The sequence below is a fragment of the Oncorhynchus gorbuscha genome, linkage group LG03 (genome assembly GCF_021184085.1).
Source record: "Oncorhynchus gorbuscha isolate QuinsamMale2020 ecotype Even-year linkage group LG03, OgorEven_v1.0, whole genome shotgun sequence".
In the NCBI taxonomy this organism is placed as follows: domain Eukaryota; kingdom Metazoa; phylum Chordata; class Actinopteri; order Salmoniformes; family Salmonidae; genus Oncorhynchus; species Oncorhynchus gorbuscha.
This window is the reverse complement of record NC_060175.1, coordinates 55,963,485-55,986,560: the sequence shown is the minus strand read 5'-3', so window position 1 is coordinate 55,986,560 and position 23,076 is coordinate 55,963,485. Positions and strand designations below refer to the sequence as shown.

Below are 23,076 nucleotides of genomic sequence, written 5' to 3'. Positions count from 1 at the left end.
GGCCTACAAACCTGACTCGGTTACACTAGCTCTATCAGGAGAAATGGGCCAACATTCACCCAACTTATTGTGGGAAGCTTGTGGAAGGCTACCCGAAACATTTGACCCAAGCTAAACAATTTAAAGGCAATGCTACCAAATACTAATTGAGTGTATGTAAACTTCTGACCCACTGGGAATGTGATGAAAGAAATGAAATCTGAAAAATTATTCTCTCTACTATTATTCTGACATTTCGCATTCTTAAAATAAGTGACCTGAAACAGGGAATATTTACTAGGATTAAATGTCAGGAATTGTGAAAAACTGAGGTTAAATGTATTTGTGCATGTAAACTTCATACTTCAACTGTATACATTTTTGGTATGTATATAATTTGTATGTTTTCTTCTTAGTACTTTTGTCACCCTACCATTCCATCCCTAATTGGATTCAGCTAATGGACAACAATACTTATACCGCTACTTACAGTTATTTCGCTCTATGATACCTGTAGTTAAATAATTATATATATTCTTAACTTCCTCTTTCTTCAAGTGTTGGATTTTCACCCACAGCGGCCAATCCATTATTCATTCTGATCTTAACTCCACGCTCCGATGTCCACAGATTAACCCATCTTTCCCAGTATAATGGCATTTTTCTATTTTCTTTTACAATTCATCCCTTCATACTTTACCTAGGAGTATAATGATACTTCGCATTGACTGATTGTGGTTTTTCAGATTCCCTAACAATGTAGGTTGCAGGTCCTGCTGAACACAGACATTAAGACTGAACAACCATTCCTGGGCCTGACTCCAAAATCGAGCCACCAATGGACTGTACCATAAAATATGTTCTATTGATTCTGTGTCCTCAGGAGAGTCTGCACAAGGCTGACTGTTCAATGCCCAATATATTGAGGATTCATTTTGTAGCAAGTATTTTATACTACAGCTTAAATTTAAAATAATTTGTTGAAGTGTCAATTGTTGTTTTATATATCAATTCATAGATCCGATGGCAAGGTATTGAGCCATCAAAAGCCTGTTCTCATATGACTTGAATTTTATACGGTATTGCTGTCAAACACTCTGACTGATACATTTTTCCATTTACACTACTCATTTTAAACCATTTATGATTTTAATAATAATAATAATATATGCCATTTAGCAGACGCTTTTATCCAAAGCGACTTACAGTCATGTGTGCATACATTCTACGTATGGGTGGTCCCGGGGATCGAACCCACTACCCTGGCGTTACAAGCACCATGCTCTACCAACTGAGCTACAGATTTTGAATGGGTTGCAGGCAGATTCATTCTTGAATTTCTTCAAAAAGTAATGGTCTCTTCCCATTTTGTGGCAGTGCTGCAATGAGTTGGTTATACTTTTTGGATTGAGCAAATACCTCCATCCACTGTTGTTAGTATGCCTGTGTGACATAAGTTTAGAATTTTTTTCATTATTTTTGTCTGTATCAGTAAATTGGAGTTAATATTATTCTATTATTATTCTATTATTTGCTGTAAAATTAGATCTTCCTTTTCTGGAGGATGGAAATGAAATTGTAGCCAACTCTGTAAAAAGGAGGATACTTGAAACTGATTGTACACTAAGTGTACAAAACATCAGGAACATTTGCTTTCTCCGTGACAGTCTGACCAGGTGAATCCAGGTTAAAGTTATGATCCCTTATTAATGTCACCTGTTAAATCCACTTCAATCAGTGTAGATACACGGGAGGGCACAGGTTAAAGAAGGATTGTTAAGATTTAAGACATGGATTGTGTATGTGTGCCATTTAGAGGGTGAATGGGCAAGACAAAATATTAAAATTCCTTTGAACAGGTTATGGTAGTAGGTGCCAGGCAATCTAGTTTGAGTGTGTCAAGAACTGCAACGCTGCTGGGTATTTCATGCTCCACAGTTTCCCGTATGTAACAAGAATGGTCCACAACCCAAAGACATCTATCCAAGTTGACACAACTGTTGGAAGCATTGGAGTAATAATCCCTATGGAATGCTTTCGACCACCTTGTAGAGTCCATGCCCGATGGATTGAGACTGTTCTTAGGACAAAAGGGATTGAAACTCAATATTATGAAGGTGTTCCTTATGTTTTCTACACTCAGTGTATATACAGTGCATTCGGAAAGTATTCAGACCCCTTCACTTTTTACACATTTTGTTACGTTACAGCCTTATACTAAATTTGATTAAATATGTTTTTTTCCTCATCAATCTACACACCATACCCCATAATGACAAAGTGAAAAAAGGTTTTTAGAAATGTTTGTAAATGTATTCAAAATAAAAAACAGAAATACCTTATTTACATAAGTATTCCGCCTCTTTGCTATGAGACTCAATTGAGCTCAGGTGCATCCTGTTTCCATTGATCATCCTTGAGATGTTTCTACAACTCGACTGGAGTCCACCTGTGGTATGTTAAATTGATTGATTTGGAAAGGCACAAACCTGTCTATTTTAGGTCACACAGTTGACGGTGCATGCCAGACCAAAAACCAAGCCATGATGTCGAAAGGAATTGTCCTTCGAGCTCCGAGACAGGATTGTGTCCAGGCACAGATCTGCAGCATTGAAGGTGCCCAAGAACACAGTGTCCTCCATCATTTTTAAATGGAAGAAGTTTGGACCCACCAAGGTTCTTCCTAGAGCTGGCCGCCTGGCCAAACTGAACAATCGGGGGAGAAGGGCCTAAAGGACAACCATCTATGCAGCACTTCACCAATCAGGTCAATCATTGGCCAGACGGAAGCTAGTCCTCACTAAAAGGCACATGCCAGCATGCTTTGAGTTTGCCAAAAGGCACCTAAAAGACTCCAGACCATGAGAAACAAGATTATCTGGTCAGATGAAACCAAGATTGAACTCTTAGGCCTGAATGCAAGCGTCATGTCTGGAGGAAACCAGGCACCGCTCATCACCTGGCCAATACTATCCCTACAGTGAAGCATGGTGGTGGCAGCATCATGCTGTGGGGATATTTTTCAGCTGCATGGAGACTAGTCAGGTTTGATGGAAAGATGAACAAACAAATGATGGCCTCCACAATCACCCGACCTCAACCCAATTGAGATGGTTTGGGATGAGTTGGACCACAGAATGAAAGAAAAGCAGCAAACAAGTGCTCAGCATATGTGGTAACTCCTTCAAGACTGTTGGAAAAGCATTCCTCAAGAAGCTGGTTGAGAGAATGCCAAAAGTGCGCAAAGCTGTCATCAAGGCAAAGGGTGGCTACTTCGAACAATCTCAAATATAAAAGATATTTTGATTTGTTTAACACTTTTTTGGTGACTACATGATTCCATATGTGTTATTTCAGTGTTGATGTCTCCAATGTTATTCTACAACTTAGCAAATAGTACAAATTAAGAAAAACACTTGAATGAGTAGGTATGTCCAAACTTTTGACTGGTAGAGTATATAATAACAAAAAATATATGTGGGGGATTTGAAATGATATAGACAATTACATTGATGGAAGCCACAATCTATCTGCAATATTAACGTTGATCTACCCCCTACATTTTTTAAATAAATTGGCACCTCAGGGGTTTGTGGTATATGGCCACGGGCTGTATCCAGGCACACCTCATTGTGTCGTGCATAAGAACAGCCCTTAGCCGTGGTATATTGGCAGTGGTGTAAAGTAAAGATACAGGTACTTGAAAGTTCTACTTAAGTAGTTTTTGGGGGTATCTGTACTTTACTCTACTATTGGTATTTTGGACTACTTTTACTTCATTACATTACTAAAAAAAACATGTACTTTTTACTTTATACATTTTCCCTGACACCCAAAAGTCAATTTTGAATGCTGAGCCGGACACACTTATCAAGAGAACATCCCTGGTCATCCCTACTGCCTCTGATCTGGTTAACTCACTAAACACATGCTTGGTTTGTAAATTATGTCTGAGTGTTGGTGTCCCCCCTGGCTATCCAGAAAAAGTTAAATCAAAATGTTGCCATCTGGTTTGCTTAATTTATTTCATTTAACTAGGCAAGTCAGTTAACAACAAATTCTCATTTACAATGGTGGCCTAGGAAGAGTGGTATACCTTGTCAGCTTGGGGATTTGAGCTAGCAACCTTTCAGTTACTGGCCCAACACTCTAACCACTAGGCTACCTGTCACCCCAGGAATTTGAAATGATTTATACTTTTACTTTTGATACTTATGTATATTTTAGCAATTACATTTACTTTTGTTTATTAAGTATATATAAAACCCAATATATATATATTTTAAAGTGGGATTTATTTTTAAAAGTGAGATTTTAATGGGTGACTCACTTTGACTTGAGTCATTTTCTATTAAGGTTTCTTTGCGTAAGTATGACAATTGGGTACTTTTTCCCACCCACCATACATTTACCATATACCGCAACCCCCCTCGGGCCGTATTGCTTAATTATTCTATACATACAGCAATGCATGTTCAATTCATACAGACCTTAAGTTGTGCTACAAGAATAGTTGCCTCTGAGGATTCATTCTGCATCTACTCCAGAATAGTGTTCTCCAGTTGCAGCTGATTGAAAATTTCTGATAGCTCCTCATAACTCACCCTGGGGAAGACTTCACATTCAGCATTATTTAAACGGAGACATGGAGGAAAAGTGTCCCTCGGGTTATTGGATAAGTGATGTTTGAACATCAAAGGACTCACTCATGCTGGGCAATGTCTGTCGTGAGATTCTTTTTCACATTCAGCGTTTTTAAAATATTTTTTATATAATCTTTACATATCATCTTTACCAGTTCATCTTCAAGGATTTGTAGCTGGCTGTCTTCATTTTTTTTCTGTTCTTTGATCTCTCTCAGAAAACAAAACTGATATGTAATCTCTGGCTGCATACAAGATAAAAACTAATGTCAATGTTTGAAAAATAAAGCAATTGCACACAAGAGGGCGTGGTTACTTTTTTTTCACGGCTGTGCTGCTGTCGTAGGTACAAGGCGAAGAAGGCGAGCAATAGTTTCCCTAATTCAATGATTCTTTTGTCAAGCTCTGTGACTGAAGTAAGCATCAGTTCAATGTATTTTGCCATGGTAAGCAAGTCAAAATTAAAGGTAATATAAGAATGTGTATTACCAATCTGACTATTTAGGTTCACCAAACATGAAAATAGGAACCTCCTAAATGTCCCACCTATGTATCTCAACTGTTAATGTTTGAAATTCCTGGGCTGTGGCCTGAATCTCTACATGCATGTTTGCTTGTTGATCTTTTATTTTGTTCCAGTTCTTCCAAGACTGAGTCTTTCTTGGCAATGACCTTTGCATTCTGCTTTCCTAAAGAGATATTGAAAGTAACAATGCATGTTTTCCATTGTCTCATTACGCAGCCACATAAAGCTAAATAACATTATAAAATATAAAATGACCAACATATGCCCCATTGGAATAGGCATGATGAATTACATAACCTGTGTTTGGAATATTCTCTTCATCAGGATATTGGTGTAATAAACAACATACTAACCTTGCAGTCTTGATTGAGCTGTTCTGCGCTGTTCTGCAGACGTTCTCACAGGGATTCTTGTTCTGGTTTGAAACATCGAAGGGCTTCCTGATGTTGCTCTGTCAAAAGAAATACGACGCTCTTGTCATAAATCCTGATTTTATACAGGAGTAAAGCAGTGACAGTACGATGCAGCTTCCATGCTTAAAGTTTCACTTCCAGTAAAATGCATGAAATGGAAATAAAAAGTTGACTAAGACCTATGGGATTAGTTTTATTGGGTAATGAAAGTATGTGCACGAGAACGATACACCACATCCATCATTTTAGTCCCGTGTGAATCTGACATGGCAGTAATGTTTACATGGCAGGAGAGCAACACTTCCAGCCAGGATAACCGACTGTTTTTCTGCACACGCCAAGGTCCGCTGACACTACTAGTCTCAATTGACGTCCCTGTGTTTTCCATGACATTACAGAGTTTGACAAGAGAACATAGAACTGATTTGATCAATTGATGTTGAAAACACAGTGCTGCACATATACATTATTTTATATGAATGGCCTCCATTTATCAACTTTTATATTGAGTACTTTGTTTATATGTTTTGTGCCAGTGAATTAAAGTTGAACATCGCCTAATGTGCAATAAAAAAACATTGTGGCTATAGACTTATTTCATGAAACCCTGTCTGTTGATGTAGTAGGCAAAAGATTTCCAGATCGCAAATCGGGGCATCCCTAATTCCCCACTGAGCTAAACTTTTTTGGAAAAAGCAAATACACTTGCTCTTCCATAAATGCATCTCAAGTGTAAATAAGCTTGCTGTTCAGCAGCTCAAATCAGCGGGATGGGGGCATTTTTATTTGAAGGGACGTCAACCGTGGATAGCTAAATCAATTATTATGTTCACACTTCCTCAATTGAAATATTATGGGGACACCTATACATTTGGCTGCCAAGCACAAGTCAACAGTGGAGCCTACACTCTAAAAAAGAAATGCTGGTTGATCCAACTGCTTGGTTGCAGGTGTTGGGTTGTTTTCCCACTTAGTTGGGTTGTTTTCTTTTCTTTAAAAACTGCTGGGTTATTGATGTTGGGTTATTAAGATTTGAATCCAGCGGGTCACATCAGAAGGCTGGAGTTGTAGTTTAGTAAGGTTGTGGCATTCAGCTAGTTCTTTTTAGCCACTCATTAGAGTAGATGTCATTCCTGTTCATTTGTTCTGTTGCATAGATATCGCATGATAAGGTTGAACATTGACATGTTGTAGTTTTAATGAAATTTACAGAAGTGTATAAGGTTCGTCAAAGCCTACAGTGCCCCTTGACCCCTTGACCTTTCCACATTTTGTTACGTTACAGCCTTATTCTTAAATGGATTAAATAAAAAACATTCCTCAGCAATCAACACATAATACCCCATAATGACAAAGCCAAAACAGTTTTTTAGAAAGTTTTGCTGAAATACCTTAGTATTCAGACCCTTTGCTATGAGACTCGAAATTGAGTGCATCTTTTTCCAATCATCAAGTTTGCTGACAGCAGTGGTAGGCCTGATTTCCAACAACGACAAGACGGCATACAGGGAGGATGTGAGGACCCTGACGGAATGGTGCCAGGAAAATAACCTCTCCCTCAATGTCAACAAAACAATGGAGATGATTGTGGATTACAGTAGACAGCAGAGAGAGCTAGTCCCCATCCACTTCTACAGGGTCGCACTGGAGAGGACGAAAAGCTTCAAGTTACTCGGCGTGCACATCAAAATCAACCTGAAATGATCTATTCGTAGAGAAAATGTGATGAAGGCGCAACAGCACCTACTTAACCTCAGGAGGCTGAAGAAATTTGGCTTGTCCTGTAAGGCCCTCATGAACTTCTACAGGTGCACCATTGAGAGGATCCTGTAGGGCTGTGTCAACGCCTAGTACGGCAATTGCAACCAAAGGGCTCCCCAAATGGTGGTGCGGTCAGCCCAACGCATCATCGGGAGCACACTGCCTGCCCTCCAGTACACCTACATCGCTCTGTGTCACAGATAGGCCAAGAAGATCATCAAGGACCTCAGCCACTCGAGCCATGGCCTGTTCACCCCGCTACCATCCAGAAGGAGGTGATAGTACAGGAGCATCAAAGCTGTGACCTAGAGACTGAGAAACTGGAGATGGAAGTTTCTTACTCCAGTCCATCGGACGTTAAAATCGTCTCCTCTTGCCGGCCTCCTCCCAGTACCCAGCCCAAACTTAGCCACTGTTAAGAGCAGGGTACTGGGTTGATACCACCTAGTACTCTACCCTGTACCATAGAAACTGCTGCCATATGTAAATGGTCATTCAACACGGTTCACTTTAATAATGTTTACAATAGAGTACCTGTACTGGGGTTCTGTGGTCACCAAACTGCCTTCAAGCGCAGCGCTCTCCCTTCACAGGAGTGGCATCTGGGAACATATAAATGCACAAAATGACTAGGACCAGCCTTTCTGGTCCATGGCGGTGAAGCCTGATAAGTGCAACACCCAAAGGGCTGCAACGTTGACGGGCAAGGCACCTGTCCAGCAGCCCTGAGAATGGACAGTTGAGAGGAAGAGAACACACTCTCAGCCACCAGAACAACACATCATAGGGATCGGACCATAGAGAATGATAGTCACAGTATATCATCTTTATATGTGTCCCATTATGGAGTACGTGAGCGCAAATGCAGCTTCATTCAAATCAAATAACAAATGTAATTACATTAGAGACAATAGAGGCAATATTCATTTTATTAAAGTAGTCCATTGTCTTCTATAATTTCTATGAGTTGGCAAACAAACTTAAAGGCTGCACACCATCACAGAGTGTGTTGTTTGAAAAGGTACTGTATGAAACCAATGTTGGCAATTTAATGCCACCTACAGTTATGCAGTGTTTGCTCAAGAGTATAATTAATTGGCTGATCCCTCCTGATTACCCGGATTGAATAATGGGGAGCGTTAGGCAGGATGAAACCTTTTGGAAGGTTCAGATAAAAATATGCTATATTGAACAAATATGTCTCCCCGACATGGAGATTATTAAGGAAATACGTTGTCTCTATTAATGAAATGTATATCTGCAATGCTCAAAGGTTTTGCGACTGAAAGTGGCCCGTGTGATTCTTCCTTAACGAAGAAGCTCCACCTAGATGGCTACTTTGTTGGAAGCCCTCAGTGGCAATGTTCATGCCAACATGGATTTCATCCATCTAGAGTCCTCTATCTAACTCCATGAGACTGACTCAATAGCCAGGTTTTGACCGGCAAACGCCGGCCCCTAATTGCAATGAGGTGCACCTGGAGACAAATAGATACACCTGGGTAAACTAAGACATGTCACATAACATAAATACCAGGTGTATTGGAACTTGTTATCATCAGTTGCATTTTCTCTGTTAGTAACACTCCTGTACCTGGCATCATGCGCATGTTGAGACTGACGGTGGTCACATGTGAGTATACAAAATCTGTATATGATGCAGATTAGAATTTAAATATATATGACCAAATGTTTGTATTTGTGAGTAAAAAGAAGTACATGTAATATGATTTGAGGGACATTCAGTTCCTTTTGGCCAAAAATCTATTCAAAGCATGGAATATGAGACCAAATGCTGAACTTGACTATAATATACTTAGTATAACTGAAATGCTTGAGTATAGAGACCATTGCTGAGTTGTAGCTTCATGGTCCAAGTGCATATGATGTTGCTGAATGAGCTGTGTGATGTTGTTTCAGTGCTGGCTACAGCTTGCTGCACACTAACAGATGGAGGTACTGTATGTAATAATTATGATACTACTTAACCAAGCTAATGTGAGTGGTGTGTAATTCCTGTGTATTTGTCCTGGCAGCAATCAGCATCACGTGTGAAGGCTCTGATGCTTTACTGCAATGTGGTAAGCTGGTCCACACTGCTGAACAGTATACTCACTGACCACCTATGATCGTTTATACTGTAGATTAGCGTCACTAGCCCACACCATAGAGACCCATACTTGGCTCTCCTTCGTGCCTCACGGTTCTCCATCTCCCTCAGATGGAGGTAAGATCCATATGTCCTCCGGCCGTCGTCAACACAATGTTTGTTCTATTGGGCGCCCTGATAACCAACTCACCGACACCAACTGCCTCAGCCAATCCTCCACCAGCAAGATGGCAGAAAGGTATTAGAACCTGTAACTCCTTGGCTGTAGTGTAAACATCCACCAGCAAGATGGCAGAAATGTGCTGGAACCTGTTGTGTTTACCTGTATGAACTCATGACCTCAACATGTCTTTGAACCACACAGATGCGGTGGGAAGAGCGAGTGTATTTATTATGCTGGTGAATGAGGACCCAAAAGCGACTTAACGAAAACAGAGTCTTTATTCCAGTATATGACAAAAGTAATAATCCTGGATATATCAAGGAGAAAACAAAACAGGAAAAACTGAAATCCACTCGTAGTTGCGAGGACTGACTGGAGACTCGACCATAGACTGCAGGTTGCTTCGGGAAGGCACCGACCGTAGCAGACTAAGACACCTGCTCATACGCAGCATCTGAAGAAGATAAAACACGACAGGGCGAGACAAGGACACAGAACAGCGAACATCATACAAGGATCCGACAAGGACAGAAGCGGAAAACAGAGGGAGAAATAGTGGCTCTAATCAGAGGGCAAAATAGGGGACAGGTGTGAAAAGAGTAAATGAGGAACAGCTGGGAGCAGGAACGGAACGATAAGGAGAGAGAGCGAGAGAGGGAGAGAGGGAGGGGAAGAGAGGGATAGAAAGAGGGAAAGAACCTAATAAGACCAGCAGAGGGAAACGAATAGAGGGGAAGCACAGAGACAAGACATGATAACCAATGACAAAACATGACAGTATTGTCCCTGCATCCAATTTCGTTTTTGGAGACCCCTGTGTCGGGGACTTATAAGTACCTGGACACCAAATACTCCTGTGTCCAACAGCAAGAAACAAGTCAGTCTCTGAATGTGTGCTTATAATATTTAGTGGTGGGCACCCATATCCATATTTGGATTCGACGTAATGTCGGTATGACTGTGGCATGTTGGGACATTGTTTAATTCTCCTACCCACTTAATCTTTAAAAAGTAAGCTCAGCTGATTGCTAGAAAATTAATATAATGGTTTGGTTCCCCTATGGTACCAGCTTGTTAACGTTTGTTTCTCCAAGTGTAAACCACCCTCACCTGCTAACTAACCCTAGCAAGCTGTGGATATGCAACCTCTTTAGTTTGAGTAGCCTATAGGGAGGTCAGAGACCTGGCAGTGTGGTGCTAAGATGCCAAAGGTAGTGGACTACAGGAAACGGAGGGCCGAGCCCCTGCCTGCCAGGAGGCTACAAGGATTGGTATCAGCCCTCCGATCCTGAATTCTACACCATTGAGAGCTTTTTGACTGGCTGCATCACCACTAGGTATGGCATCTGACCACAAGGTGCTACAGAGGGTATCGCGTACGGCCCAGTACATCAGAGGCCGCGCTCCCTGCATCAGGGTTTTGACACCACCTGTGTCGGCAGGCCCTACATTGTCAATGACTCGCGCCACCCAAGTTATACTGGTCTCTGCTACTCCATAACAAATGGTACGGATGCACCAAGTCTGGAACCAACAGGACCCTGAACGGCTTCTACTTCCCCCAAGCCATAACTGCTGAATGACTATCCGCATTGACCCTTTTTGCAGTAACCTTTTTGACTTGTCTCATGTGCTGCTGCTGTTCCTTGTTAAATTGACATATCTAGCTCAATTAGCCAGCAAGAACATGGAATGGAAGTGTCTCAAGCTTATTTGATGCTTGTGCACTTAATCTGGTTTACCATGTTTCAGTGAACAGTAACTAGCTAGCGCGACTCCCACAGTTTTATAGCCAATCTGACAGCTGGCACAAACTGCCTAGAAATACAGATTAGGTGTAGCGGGTTGACTTTATTTTTTCACCAGTTTAGGTCTAGCCAAGCCAGTTTCCTTAAAATGTTAGCATTTCGAGAACTGCTCACAAGGAAGTGAAACTAAAAGGTAATGGTGGAAGATGACGCGCCTAACTTTTTGTACCTTGGTTCATGCTAAGGAGTTTATAATGACTTTTAAATAATACACCTGAAATCAACATTCCCTGTCAGTACACATCACTAACACTTCACCAGGCTAATGTATGTCTTAATTTGTCTGGCCGGTGGTGTAACTCCTGTGTTGTCTTTGCAGTAAGCAGCATCATATGTGATGGCTCTGATTCTCAACTACTATGTGGTAAGCTGGTCAACACTACCGTACAGTTTAATCATGTGGTGACGTGTATATTAGTCACTAGCCCACACCAACACCCAGGTTTGTCCTTTTTCTTCCTCAGATCGAGGTGAGATCCGTATTCAGCGTGCCAACTATGGTCGTCGTCAACACGATGTGTGTTCCATTGGGCGCCCACATGAACAACTCAAACACCAGCTGCCTCAGCCAATCCACCACCAGCAAAATGGCAGAAAGGTACTGAAACCTTCAGTGTACATTTAGCTGGAGGAAGTCATTGGCTGTGGTGTTAACCTCTCCCTGTTGACACACAGGTGTGATGGAAAGCGCCAGTGTATCGTCAAGGTATCCAACTCTGTGTTCGGTGACCCCTGTGTCGGAACCTATAAGTACTTGGATGTGGCTTACACCTGTGACTGAATGTGAGTTTTGTATAGGTGCACATGACTGGGAACTAGAATTTGTGTTGTATTTTACCTTTATTTAGCATGGCAGTTAAGAACAAATTCTGAACTTCAATGACAGCCTAGGAACAGTGGGTTGACTGCCTGTTCATGGGCAGAACGAAATATTTGTACATTGTCAGCTCATGATTTGTACTTGCAACCTTTTGGTTACTAGTCCAACTCTCTAACCACTAGGCTACCCTGCTGACGATTTTGTCTTGCAGGATATCTTTCTGGGGAACCTGAAGATGTACAAGGCTTCTGGGATATCTTCATCAGGTCGTGCTGTTTTCCTCCAACCTCTCAACTTCAATGACCATTGTAAACCTGTGTACATTGTGCTGAAGCATTACTTAAACAATTTCTGAACTGTGGTTGTTGGTCTGAATTAAACGAAGCGGCAGGAAGACGATACTAGTTGCCTCTTGTACAGTAATAAATGTCACACCAATATTACTGAACATGTGTCCTTTATTCTCTCTTACTGGTCCTAATTCGTATGCATCAACAGCTAATCTGGTCACAAAGCAGGCCTGGCTGGGTAAACATTTTAATACACTGTGTAGACCCTACAAACCTTGATCGCTAAGTGGTTGGCCAAATGAACCAAATGTTCCCTTGATGTGTAGATTCAGTTTGACTATTTCATCTGGTAATAAACATACTTGCAGGGAAGCTGCCCCAACCACATCACATTCTTCATCTAACAGCCTCTTAGCCAGAGACACAAAGGGTCAAGGGCACGTCGACAGATCTCCCACTGTCAAATGGGGACCTGACCGATATAGCCCTCCAAGCGCTGCCCCTCAAGCATCAGATTCCACCCTGAGAAATGCATTGAATTCCATTCCCTGCCCCATGCACCACCAATGAACGAGAAACATAAAGGCCAATATAACAGCAAGGCCAACCATTTATGGAACCATGTCCATCTATGAGCATTTGAATGAGTGTACGCATTTGTACAAAAACCTGCATGGCATCAGCCTCAACTGTATCAACCAAACCCCTCCGTGTCATTCAAAAGTTTTTGGAGTTTATTTTACATCTGTCATTCTATCCTTTGCCCAGCAACTCTACTCCCCCTTCTCTCAATTCCACATCCCAAACCTCAGCTTCCCTTAGTCCATCCCACCTGTCTCTGCTGGCCAGACACTTTGGATTTCTACGCAGCATATATATTTCAACTATGCTGTGATTAACATACAATTTATATTGAATAGACTCTGAGTTGAGAAACTATATATTAGTAATTGACCTGGTCTCCAGATCTCAAAGGATATTTAGTGTCAATTTTAGATCAATGTTTTGCATTTTAAACCATTCCTGAGAAGCTACTTGAGGGCAATACTAAAATAAATGGTCAATTGATTCTGTATTCTCACAAAATCTGCATTAGCTGAAAGGCACACGTCTTGAATCAACTCATACACCCTATCGCATGGAATCGGTAAATCAAATATCGCTTCCCAACTATTTGGCAATCTAAATTACACAACATCCTGGTCCTCAAATGAAGCTGGTATACTTTCCTATTTATGCTATTTTTATTCCTCTGCAAGTTCTGATAATTTATATTGGGCAGACAGACCACTTCCCTACCCCCTGCTGCCGCCTGCCTCCATTTTTGGGGTAATGCTGTAATCAATTGGTTATCATCTTGGACTGAGTAGACCTTTCCAAATAATTCTGATAACTCCATGACAGACAAGTCAACCATTCCAATTTACAATATCATTTAAATACAAAATACCCTTTTTCAAACTTGTTTCTCATACAGGTCTTTCATCACCCAGCACATTTATATTCAACCATCTTTTCAGGGAGATGAAATTGAAATTGTAGCCAGGTCTGCAATGCTTGTTTGAAAAAGAGAGATACTTTGAAAAAGGTATCATTTGCAAAAATGAGACATCGAAATCTGTACACAGGCAAAAGGCTAAAAACAGTGAATTAGCTTTTCTTAGTAGTTTACTTGAGAACCATTTAGGGTTCAAATGAAACTTTTGAATAAGTGAAGCTTCTAGAGATGTTTAGTGCTTTTATATTGAATAATCTCACAACACCCAATTCATATTCATTATATAGCCAGCTAGTCCTGCATACCACCCTTCATTCCACTGCTGGTTTGCTTCTAAAGCTAAGCTAAGCAGAGTTGGTCCTGGTAAGTCCCTGGATTGGAGAACAGATGCTTCTGGAAGTGGTGTTGGAGGGTCAGTAGGAGGCACCCTTTCCTCTTGTCGAAAACATATCCCAATGACAAAAAGCAGTAGGGTGCCCTCTTTTGGATGGGAGACGTTAAATGGGTGTCCTGACTCTCCGTGGTCAATAAAGGTCAATAAATTGGCTCATTCACCCCCCCTCTTCTACCCTGTAACTATTCCCCAGGTTGTTGCTGTAAATGAGTATGTGTTCTCAGACATCTTACCAGTTTAAATAAAAATATACAAATGTATAAATATAGGTAGGCACACTGTTTCTCGTCTGGTTTAGTATCCCAGATAAAGCTAAATATTTTTTGCTCATACGATTTGATTTTTTTTTATCAGGAATAGGCAGAGCCATAAGTAAGTGAGTAAACTGAGATATGACTAAGGAGTTAACCAGGGAAAATTTTCCATAAATAGACAGATATTTACCTCTATATTGTTGCAGGAAGGATATTGTCGGTTTTCTATTGAAATTCATTGTGTAGGGCTGACTTAATATTGTTTTATATACTACTTCACCGTCAGCCCATTTTAAATATGAACTGCATAGTTATGTACAAGTTGTATTTTTTTAACGATCAAATACGTAATATTGTACACTTATCATAATTAGGTTTTAGTCCAGAGAGTCCAGAAAAGTTATCTAGATCTTCAATGAGACATTGCAGGGATCTAGCTAGCAGATTAAATATAATACTTGAATCATCGCATACATGGACACCTTTGTTTTTAAGCCTTGGATTTATAATCCTCTAATGTTGCTATTTGACATGATTTAATAGCTTGCATTTTAATGTCCATAATGAATTGATATGGTGACTGCGGACACCATTGTTTAACCTTTTTGGGATAGGGGGCAGCATTTTCACTAGCGTGCCCAGAGTGAACCGCGTCCTTCTCTGTCCCAGATGCTAATATATGCATATTATTGTTAGTATTGGATAGAAACCATTCAGAATTTTCTAAAACTGTTTGAATGATGTCTGTGAGTATAACAGAACTCATATGGCAGGCAAAAACCTGAGATAAAATCCAACCAGGAACTGGGAAATCTGAAGTTTGTAGTTTTTCAACTTAGCCCCTATTGAAGATACAGGGTGATATTAGTTATATTTCACTAGCGGAACCCCAGTCATCTAGTGGAACCCTAGTCCTAGACAGGTTAAATCTTCTTGACAATTCAAAACACGCTGAGAAGTAACCGCTATTTACTATTTTACACCTGGGGTTGCTATACAGTACTTTTACCCATTTCTAAGAGAATCACCGAAATTGTAAACATCCAGGCATTATATGAATATATTTGTAGTCCGTAATTACCTGTAGACCCTGCCACATATGTCGCTTGTCTGGGTCATTGAATTGCGACTCCATTTTGTCCCTATACTGACATGCTGCTTGTTTGATTGCCTTGCGGAGGGAATAACTATGCTGGTTATATTCAGCTTTATTCCTGACCTCTTTCCATGATTGAATGCGGTGGTTTGCGCTTTCAGTTTTGCACGAATGCTGCCTTCTATCCACAGTTTCTGGTTGGGGTAGGTTTTAATAGTCACAGTGGGTACAAGCTCTCCAATGCACATTATAATAAATTCCCAAACAGAGTCGACGTATACATTGATTTTATTGTCTTGTCTGAGGCTTCCCGGAACATTTTCCAGTCTATGTGATCAAAACAATCTGAAGCGTGGATGGGTCAGACCATCCTTGAATGGTTTTAGTCACAGGTACATCCTGCTTGAGTTGCTGCCTATAGGGCGGTATGAGCAAGATGGAGTCATGGTTGGATTTGCCAAAGGAGGGCGGGGAAGCGCCCTGTATGCATTAGCAGCAGTCGAGTGTTTTGCTCGAGCAGGTACGAAAGTCAATGTGCTAGTAAAATATAGGTTTTCTTGTTCTCAAATTAGCTTTCTTAACATCCTCAGCTTCAATAAATGAGGCCTGAGTATATATTGTGGGGGGGGGTATACACAGCTTTGACTATAATCAAAGAGAATTGTCTTGGGAGATAATGCAGTCGGCATTTGATTGTAAGGATTTCTTGGTCAGGTGAACAAAAGGACTTAAGTTACTGTATGTTCATAAACCCTCGCCCTTCCACTTACCAGAGAGATGTTTTTTCTGTGGGCGCGACGCATGAAGAAACCCGATGGCTGTATCGTCTGACAACATATCCCGAGTGAGAAATGTTTCCGTAAAACATAGAATGTTACAATGTCTGATGTCTCTCTGGAAGGAAACTCGTGCCCTAATTTCGACCACCAATCACTGCATAATTTCCAAATGACTTGAAGTGAGGTGACCGTCTCTGTCTGCGCCATCTTTTGATCATTTAGCTTCCTCCTTTAAAATAAAATTTTAGTAATGGACATTATGGAACAAAACAACGATTTATTGTGGAACTAGGAGTCCTTGCACTGCATTCTGATGAAAGATCATCAAAGGTAAGAGACTATTTATGATGTAATTTCGTATTTCTCTTGACTCCAACATGGCAGAGAAATATATTTACGTCTTAGCGCCGTTTTAGATTATTGCATGGTATGCTTTTTTTGTAACGTTTAAAAAAAATCTGATACAGCGGTTGCGTTGAACCAGTGGATCTTTAATTATATGTAAAACATGTATCTTTCGTCAAAGTTTATGATGAGTATTTCTGTTATCTGGCATAGCTCTCTGTAATTACTCCGGATATTTTGGAGGCATTTGTCACGAGTCCGACCGAGGGTGTTTCACCTTCCCGGGCGGGTGGCGCTCGGCGGTCGTCATCACCGGCCTATTAGCTGCCACTGATTGTTTTTCCTCCCCCTCCTTGTATGTTTAGTGGTAGCACCTGTTCATGTTTAATTAAACGGGGAAGGACTGCCCGTTCCATGATCTCGCCATCACGGTTGACAATTCCATTGTGTCCTCCTCCCAGAGCGCTAAGAACCTTGGCGTGATCCTGGACAACACCCTGTCGTTCTCAACTAACATCAAGGCGGTGGCCCGTTCCTGTAGATTCATGCTCTACAACATCCGCAGAGTACGACCCTGCCTCACACAGGAAGCGGCGCAGGTCCTAATCCAGGCACTTGTCATCTCCCGTCTGGATTACTGCAACTCGCTGTTGGCTGGGCTCCCTGCCTGTGCCATTAAACCCCTACAACTCATCCAGAACACCGCAGCCCGTCTAGTGTTCAACCTTCCCAAGTTCTCTCACGTCACCCCGCTCCTCCGCTCTCTCCACTGGCTTCCAGTTGAAGCTCGCATCCGCTACAAGACCATGGTGCTTGCCTACGGAGCTGTGAGGGGAACGGCACCTCAGTACCTCCAGGCTCTGATCAGGCCCTACACCCAAATAAGGGCACTGCGTTCATCCACCTCTGGCCTGCTCGCCTCCCTACCACTGAGGAAGTACAGTTCCCGCTCAGCCCAGTCAAAACTGTTCGCTGTTCTGGCTCTCCAATGGTGGAACAAACTCCCTCACGACCCCAGGACAGCGGAGTCAATCACCACCTTCCGGAGACACCTGAAACCCCACCTCTTTAAGGAATACCTAGGATAGGATAAAGTAATCCTTCTCACCCCCCCCCCTTAAAAGATTTAGATGCACTATTGTAAAGTGGCTGTTCCACTGGATGTCATAAGGTGAATGCACCAATTTGTAAGCCGCTCTGGATAAGAGCGTCTGCTAAATGACTTAAATGTAATGTAAATGTAAATGTAATTAGTTTGTCTTTATTAGACAGCCGGCCCGCCTGGTTGTTGTGCGGGATTATTTCATTGTAAACCTTCGGCTCTGTTGTAGAGGTACGTGCTTAGTGCCTAGTCGTGATTTTTTCTATTGTACTTTTTCCCCTGTGTTTGGGAACGTTACTTTTGTGAGCACCCTGTGGTGCGTTGGTGCTAGTAAAGACGCACAGCATTGAACTCTGTCTCCTGCATTTGACTCCACACCCACGACACCCGGAGCATTACAGAATCCCGCACCTATCAGATTGATGGAGTCAGCAGGAGCAGCAGCCAACCCTCTCCCATCGATGGAGGAACGGGTTCTCCACCACACCACTGTCCTCCATCGGATCGGATCCGCGATGGATCAAGTGATGGAGAGAATGGAAAGATGGGAGAGGAGTGGTCTCCTCTCTCCACCTTCGGCACCCACGGTTCCGGATTCCCCATCTCCCGACTCCAGCACCCTCTGTCTGACGCTACCGAGGGCTTATGATGGAGCGGCGGCAGGTTGCCAGGGGTTTCTGCTTCAGCTGGAGCTATACCTGGCCACCATCAGACCCACTCCCTCAGGAGCAGAGAGGGTGAGTGTCCTCATCTCCTGCCTCACGGGTCGTGCTCTGGAGTGGGCGAACGCAGTCTGGAATGGCCCAGACTCAGCGCGGGAGCACTACACAGAGTTTTCCTGCCGCTTCCGTGCCGTGTTTGATCACCCTCTAGACGGCCGAGCGGTGGGAGAACGACTATTTCATCTCAGGCAGGAGAAGAGGAGCGCCCAGGATTACGCGCTGGAGTTCCGGACCTTGGCAGCCGGATCTGGGTGGAACGACAGGGCCCTTATGGACCACTACAGGTGTAGTCTCCGAGAGGACGTCCGCCGGGAGTTAGCATGTCGGGACACCACTCTGTCACTGGATCAGCTGATCGACATGTCTATTCGACTGGATAATCTGCTGGCTGCCCGCGGGCGTTCAGAGAGGGTTCTGTGCGTTCCACCACCCAGCCCCTCCGCTCCCATTCCCATGGAGTGGTGAGGGACTATGCCGAGGGGTACGGGAGGAGGTGGCCTTCCCTGCACCAATTGTGGTCGGAGAGGGCACACGTCTGATCGGTGCTGGGGGGGTCCTTCTGGGAGTAGAGATGGCAGGCGGAACGCTTCTCGGTCACCCCAGGTGAGTCAGCATCAAACTCACCCAGAACCCCTTGTTGGCCATTTGTTTGTCTTAATCTCTTTCCTTCACTTTTTTCCCTCTTCCCAGCATAGGGCGCTAGTCGATTCAGGCGCAGCTGGGAACTTTATGGATCGCGGACTCGCCCTTAAGTTAGGGGTTCCGCTGGTGCCGATAGATCCTCCTTTCCCCGTGCACTCCCTAGATAGCCGGCCATTAGGGTCAGGGATGGTCAGGGAGACCACGGTCCCACTGGACATGGTGACGCAGGGGAATCATAGGGAGCGTATCAGTTTTTTTATTATTGATTCGCCTGCGTTTCCAGTGGTGCTGGGGACTCCCTGGTTGGCCCGGCACAATCCTAAAATTTCATGGAGACAGGGGGTTCTACAGGGGTGGTCAGAGGAGTGTTCTGGAAGGTGTTTGGGAGTTTCCATCGGTGCCACGTCGGTGGAGAGTCCAGACCAGGGTTCCACGGTGTGCATTCCCCCCGAGTATGCCGATTTGGCAATCGCTTTCAGTAAAGTGAAAGCGACTAAATTACCACCTTATCGACCGGGAAGGGATTGTACGATAGATCTCCAGGTGTACGCTGCGCTTCCCAAGAGTCACGTTTACCCACTGTCCCAGGAGGAAACGTTGGCAATGGAGACATATGTCACGGAGTCGCTGGGACAGGGGTACATTCGGCCCTCCATTTCACCCGTCTCCTCGAGTTTCTTTTTTGTGAGGAAAAAGGAGGGAGGTTTGCGTCCGTGTATCGATTATAGAGGTCTAAACGCCATCACAGTGGGGTATAGTTACCCTCTACCTCTCATGGCTACGGCGGTGGAATCGTTCCACGGAGCGCAGTTCTTCACAAAACTGGATCTCAGGAGCGCGTATAGTCTGGTGCGTATTCGGAAGGGAGACGAGTGGAAAACCGCATTTAGTACTACATCCGGCCACTATGAGTACCTCGTCATGCTGTATGGGTTAAAGAATGCTCCAGCCGTTTTCCAATCCTTTGTAGACGAGATTCTCAGGGACCTGGGCGGGCAGGGAGTGGTTGTTTATATCGATGACATTCTGATCTACTCGGCCACTCACACCGCGCATGTGTCTCTGGTGCGCAAAGTGCTTGGTAGACTGCTGGAGCATGACCTATACGTCAAGGCTGAGAAATGCGTGTTCTCTAAACGAGCCGTCTCTTTTCTGGGATATCGCATTTCCACCTCGGGGGTGGTGATGGAGGGTGACCGCATTAGGGCCGTGCGTAATTGGCCGACTCCAACCACGGTAAAGGAGGTGCAGCGGTTTTTGGGTTTTGCCAACTACTACCGGAGGTTTATCCGGGGTTTTGGCCAGATAGCGGCTCCCATTACCTCACTGCTGAAGGGGGGCCCGGTGCGGTTGCAGTGGTCAGCAGAGGCGGACAGAGCATTCAACAGGTTGAAGGCGCTGTTCACTGATGCGCCCGTGTTGGCGCATCCGGACCCCTCTCTAGCATTCATAGTGGAGGTGGACGCGTCCGAGGCTGGGGTGGGTGCCGTGCTATCACAGCGCTCGGGTACGCCACCAAAACTCCGCCCCTGCGCTTTCTTCTCAAGGAAGCTCAGCCCAGCGGAGCGTAACTATGATGTGGGGGACCGGGAGTTGCTAGTTAGAGCTCTGAAGGTGTGGAGACACTGGCTTGAGGGGGCTAAGCACCCTTTTCTCATCTGGACCGACCACCAGAATCTGGAGTATATTCGGGCAGCTAGGAGACTTAACCCACGTCAGGCAAGGTGGGCCATATTCTTCACCCGGTTCCGGTTTACTTTGTCTAATAGACCGGGCTCCCAGAACGTGAAGGCAGACGCACTGTTCCGCCTTTATGACACCGAGGATGGGTCCACCGAACCTACTCCCATCCTTCCCGCCTCAAAGCTGGTAGCCCCAGTGGTATGGGAGGTGGACTCGGACATCGAGCGTTCGTTACGGGCTGAACCCGCGCCTCCTCAGTGTCCAGCGGGGCGAAGGTACGTGCCGCTTGGTGTTCGGGACAAACTGATTCGGTGGGCTCATGTCCTACCCTCCTCGGGTCACCCTGGGGTGACGAGGACAGTGGGGCGCCTTCAGGGGAGGTATTGGTGGCCTACGTTGGTTAAGGACGTTAAGGGTTATGTCTCCTCTTGCTCAGTGTGCGCTCAGAGTAAGGCTCCTAGGCACCTTCCTAGAGGGAAGCTACAACCACTCCCCATTCCACAGCGGCCATGGTCACATCTGTCCATAGATTCCCTGACCGATCTCCCGCCGTCTCAGGGGAACACCGCGGTTCTAGTGATTGTGGATCGTTTTTCTAAGTCCTGCCGTCTCCTCCCGTTGCCCGGTATCCCTACAGCCCTGCAGACTGCGGAGGCATTATTTACCCATGTCTTTCGGCACTACGGGGTGCCGGAGGACATCGTTTCTGATCGGGGCCCCCAATTCACATCTCGTGTATGGAGAGCGTTCATGGAACGCTTGGGGGTCTCTGTCAGCCTGACCTCCGGTTATCACCCCGAGACTAATGTGCAGGTGGAGAGAATGAACCAGGAGGTGGGTAGGTTTCTGCGGTCGTATTGCCAGGATCGGCCATGGGAGTGGGCACGATACATTCCCTGGGCTGAAATGGCTCAGAACTCACTACGCCACTCCTCTACTAACGTGTCCCCTTTTCAGTGTGTGTTGGGGTACCAGCCGGTCCTGGCACCATGGCATCCGAGCCAGACCGAGGCTCCTGCGGTGGAGGAATGGGTACAGCGCTCCAAGGAGACCTGGAGGGCCGTCCAGGAATCTCTACGACAAGCGAGTGGACGGCAGAAGAGGAGTGCTGACCGCCACCGCAGTGAGGCCCCGTGTTTGTACCGGGGACAGGGTCTGGCCTCGACCCGAAACCTACCTCTCCGCTTGCCCTGCCGGAAGCTGGGTCCGCAGTGTGTAGGGCCCTTTAAAGTCCTGAGGAGAATAAACGAGGTGTGTTATCGATTACAACTCCCTTCCTATTATCGTATTAACCCCTCGTTTCATGTGTCTCTCCTCAGGCCGGTGGTAGCTGGTCCCCTGCAGGACAGTGAGGTACCGGAGGTCCCTCCCCCCCTCTGGACATCGAGGGGACCCCGGCGTACACGATCCGGGCCATTCTGGACTCAAGACGCCGGGTGAGGGGCCTGCAGTACCTCGTGGACTGGGAGGGGTATGGTCCGGAGGAGAGGTGCTGGGTACCGGTGGGGGACATCTTGGATCCATCCATGTTGAGGGATTTCCATCGCCTCCATCCGGATCGCCCTGCACCTCTTCCTCCGGGGCGACCTCGAGGCCGGTGTCGTCGCGCGGCGGGAGCCGCGCGTCAGAGGGGGGGTACTGTCACGAGTCCGACCGAGGGTGTTTCCCCTTCCTGGGCGGGTGGCGCTCGGCGGTCGTCATCACCGGCCTATTAGTTGCCACTGATTGTTTTTCCTCCCCCTCCTTGTATGTTTAGTGGTAGCACCTGTTCATGTTTAATTAGTTTGTCTTTATTAGACAGCCGGCCCGCCTGGTTGTTGTGCGGGATTATTTCATTGTAAACCTTCGGCTCTGTTGTAGAGGTACGTGCTTAGTGCCTAGTCGTGATTTTTTCTATTGTACTTTTTCCCCTGTGTTTGGGAACGTTACTTTTGTGAGCACCCTGTGGTGCGTTGGTGCTAGTAAAGACGCACAGCATTGAACTCTGTCTCCTGCATTTGACTCCACACCCACGACACCCGGAGCATTACAGCATTTCTGAACATGGC

The 23,076-nt window shown here is 44.6% G+C and overlaps 1 pseudogene; it reads left to right on the top strand.

The window, feature by feature from the left end:
* Positions 1-8,924: 8,924 nt before the first annotated feature.
* Positions 8,925-12,518, top strand: LOC124020988 (annotated as a pseudogene).
* The last annotated feature ends 10,558 nt before the right edge of the window (positions 12,519-23,076 follow it).